Raw genomic sequence first — 4630 nt, forward strand, 5'->3', positions numbered from 1 at the left:
GGGCCGGAGCCGGACCGCTGAGGGCCCCCGGCGTGGGGCAGGGGTTGGTGGGGCGCTGGGAGAGGCAGCGGCCTCGGTGGCTTCGATGGCAGCGTGACAGGACACGGGCCGAGCCGTGGAAGCCACCTGCGAGCTGCCGCCTCGCTCGGGGCACTTTCCGGGGGGAAGCTGGTTCCGCGCCCCTCCACCAGCAGAGAACTGTCGGGCGCTGTCTGCAAAGGGCAGCAGGACAAAACTCTGGCACAGGCCTGCCAGCTGCCCGACCGGTGTTTCTACACCAACCGAGCACGTAGTTTGTAAGGCACAAAGCCCTCGAGTATGTGTTTTGTACCTGAGGCTGGCACCACCACGGCACACACCTGGGAGGATGCAGAGCTTTGTTTCGAGACCCCTGCTTCACACCTTCGGTCTCCCATCCAGCAGCAGAGCAGTGCTGCTTGCACCTTGGGACACTCTTCAACCTCTACTGGCAGCACAGGCAGCCATGAACAACGCCAACCCAGACAGCTACACCGGGCTTTTCATTTCACTGAGCCAACATACCACAACCTGCACTGGGAAACAAACACAGAAACAACACCCGCTGTCCTGCATACACCATTTGTAATGTTGTTTTTTTTTTTGCTAGCATGTATTTAAAGTAATTTTGTTGCTGGTCAGCTTCCCATCCCAACTCTGACCCTTCGCAAACCGTAAATCGTAATTCTTTACCAGAATCGGTGACAATTACGCTGCTCCCCACACCCTCACTCCAGAGGCTTAATCATGACGGATGGAGCGTGCAGAGCACAGCGCGTCCCAGCCCAGGGCCGGCGCAGGTTCACCCCCGTGTCAGCCAGCCGCCCCTCGCGGGAGGGGGGGGGATTTAGATGGTCAAACCAATGGCAGAGATGCTCCTGGTTTCCTCTTGCTCTTCTTTTACAAGAGAAGCTGCATTCAGGACATTTTGTGTCCTTGCTCTATAAATTCTTCCCAAGTCCTTGTCTCTTTTTTCATAAAGGAGAGAGTTGTTCAGGCAGGTGAAGGGAAATGGGGAAGAAACATCATTCTTAAACCTGTAAGAAGTTCAAACAACCAGCCAAACAAACAAAAACCCAACCCAACAAAACCACATTTCTAAAGACTGAACATCCCTAGATTTGCTTAGCCATTCCTGACATTCAGCCTTCACCTACACACAGAGCAGGCCTTTCATAGCCCTCACGCAGCTCTGAGCACTGCCTTAGGAAATCACGTTTTGGCACCTCATCAGCCAGCACTCCTTCATTTGGCAACAGGGACATCCCCGCACCCTGGAGCAGCACTGCCTCAGCTGGCTGGAAGCCCAAATGCACATCTCACAAGACGGGGCCCTGATATTTTTCAGATTCTTCTGAGCCCTGGGCCCTGTGATGGGCCCAACCCAGTGGTGGCAGGGTGGATTATCTTCAATCGGCTCAAATTCCTTACCAAACAATCCTTTTAACAATTTGTGCAGCTGTAAGCAGCTACCAGTAAAATTACAGACCTTAAGAGCTCTTTTGAAGCTTGTCACTGGGCCTTCTATATGTGGGGCCTCAAAATAAAAGACAACAGAGCTAAATGGAAGATCATACTCTCTCAGGTATTTCCACTCACCTCAAGATCTGTCCCCCTTTTATATATATATATATATATGTATACATATATACACACACATATATATTAATTTTTCACTTTCTAATGGAAAACATACCATTTTTTATTTTCTCCATACTTATTTCTTCTGCACTCCAACCTTGCGATATGGTCATTAACATTTCTCTTAACATTGACTAAAGCAGTTTTGGCAGTAGTATTTTCCTTTCTTGTGGCCTCGATCACATTATCCCTACCACCACCCTTCCTCAACTCAGATCTTGTGCATAATTACACCCATAGAGCTACTTCCCCTCCACCCAAGCCATTAATTATCCCTGTTTTCAACCCCATTCATTCTCATTCTCTTGGCCTGCTTAAAACATATTCCATGTTAGAATGCCTTGAACTCTACCTTCCTTCTACTTCCAAAATAAATCTTAAAAACCTATTCTCTAACCCATTCCATTTATCTAAATTACCTACCTTTCTGTGTTTGCCTTGCATTGTTTTATATGCAGCTAGATTTTTTAATAGTTTACCTCTTAGAGAGAGAAACCAGTTTTACCCGGTGCTGCCCTCATGGCTGTGGCTCATACGGAACACAAGGCACTTCATAAACTGGACAGACAGCCCATTCTGATGGCAGATAACCGTGGGCCAGGTGTATATCCAAACGTTGCCGTTATGCAGCACACAATGCTTGCATTTTCTTGAGACCCTCAATAGCATCATACTCAGAACACCTAACATAAATAAATAAAGGAAGAACAAGTAAATTATATTGATACCCTAGTTACAGAAAAAAAATCAGAGTAATTTTTGAAGTATTTCAAATTGGGGGTAAAAAACTCCATTAATTTTATTGCTCTAGTTTTTAATTTTTAATCCAAAGTGTAAGACTCACGTCTACAACTTTCCCAGACTTTCTAGCAGATCCTGTCATACCACAGCCCTAAGAAATTTTAATCCCCTTTCATGGAAGTTGCTTCAGCCATATGTTCTTCAGTGTGCTAGGACTGTGTCCCCACAGAAACCCACACAAGATGGTGTTTGAAAGGCATGCTACATTAATCTGCAGAAGACCTGATTTACCATAGAATTAAAATATTTAAAAATAAGCCCACCCTGACTTTTGAAAAGAGAGCTAAAACTCCTGGAAAGCAAAGGCACAGATGAACAGCTCAGCTCATCTATCTTCCCCCCACTAAGACATAACATCAGGTGGTTCACGTCAACACAGCAGGCAGGAAATGCTTCCAGGTATTAGAAATGGAGCAGCAGTCCCAGGCCTTCAGTCCATCACAGCAGTTGCTGGCTCTCTGGGTTTCTTGGCTTCACAATCCCTCTCTTTGGTACACATCCAAGTAACCATTAGCCCAAAGGAGCAAGATAAGCTGTGTCTCCTTTGAAATTTTCCTGTGTTCTCCAGCACTCAGCCAGCAGTGGAAAAATTCCCTCTCACTTTGCCGGCATGTACCGATGCTGAATGCCTCCCACTCAGGCATTCACTTGTCAAAGGCAACAGCCCTCCAGGGCTCGCCACTCACAGCCAAATCTTCTGCAAGCAACCTCAACTTCAGTGTTCTGCTAGCACACAGCTTGGCCCTTGGTTTATAGACTGGAGGAGCTGCCAGACCCCCAGTAACACCGCAGCAGGTCTCGTATGGAGCCGGAGGTAGCCTACACATTGTCTGGGCTTGTGCAGTGCCTCGGTTAGGATGAGCCTCATGCTCTCCAATCATCAATATCCATCAGTGCTATACAACACACCCTCTCCTGAATCTCAAGAATGCTGTGATAAGAAATCCTACATCCAGATGAGACAGAACTAGACTTCTCTGGTCACAGTTCTTGTAATTCAGTCTCTCTTCATTAATCCTTACCATTAAGTAACACTGTTTTTTCTTCCAATTAGCCCTAAGGGAAGAGGAGCTTGCAAAGTGAGAGAATGGCATTTTGTAGTTCGGGTGTTGTGTGCAGAAAAAACTTGTACTAAGATCAGAAAGAGGAAAGAGCACTCAGGCTCCCTTGCTTGCTCTCTCGTTCCTTCCCTCTCCCCCCTCTCACTCTCACCCCCGTTTTTATCTACAGTTCCCTGCTCCAGATGTCTCCTCTAGCTTAGAAAAAAATTACAAAATATGTTTGATGTGGATGGCCCCTGAATAAATCCCCCGGAGTGCTCCCTCCAAGCGGAAGATAGCCTTAATGTGAGAGAATGGCTTTGTTCAGGCAGTCCAGACCGGTACCGGGATAGGAGAAATACAGTAAATGCCTTCATCTTCTAGTGAATTGTTCATGCTTAAAGTAACACGCATGGGAAAATAATACTTCTTAAATATAATTATTTCCTTCAAAGTCTGAGCATGTGTTTAAGAATTCAGTAGCAACTTATTCCCCAGAGTGCTTAACTCTTTCACCATCAACAGCTGATAGTTATTTTCTGGGTCAACATCCCCATTCTTAGGAACTTAACCGCATGCTTCATCTGCTTTGTATGATGGAAGCATACAGCCACAAGTCTCTTTACAATAGACTGAATTTTTCTTCTAAGCATTCATTACAACAGCAAGCAGCCTCATTTTTTGCTCACCTACTTTTGTAAGTGCAGATTATGACAAAAAGTTTCTGTATTTTAAGTATTAATGCAGATTATTACTTGCCTGAGAAAGTCCTCATGCACAGCCACTTTTTTCTTCTATGCATATGTTCAGTATCTCATTTTCATTTCTGAATATTTTATGGCACAATTCATCAATATTTGTTTTTAAACAGTGGTTTCTATCTTCCCTCTTCATCTTTTTTTTCTGATACAAACAACAGAAAGAATTCATACATCCTCTCTATTACAAACCTCTTGCCGTCTCCATTCCAGTTCAGAAGAGTACTTCAGAAGAATAAAACACCAGTGGGCACTTTGTCTTTCTAAAGTAAAAATTTCTGAACATATGCTTGGTCCAAATATGACCACAGATGGCCAAAGCTTTGTTTTGGGCTGTCTTTACAAATGGTTGATGTTGGAAACATGACAGGC

The sequence above is a fragment of the Oxyura jamaicensis genome, chromosome 4, assembly GCF_011077185.1.
Source record: "Oxyura jamaicensis isolate SHBP4307 breed ruddy duck chromosome 4, BPBGC_Ojam_1.0, whole genome shotgun sequence".
Lineage (NCBI taxonomy): Eukaryota > Metazoa > Chordata > Aves > Anseriformes > Anatidae > Oxyura > Oxyura jamaicensis.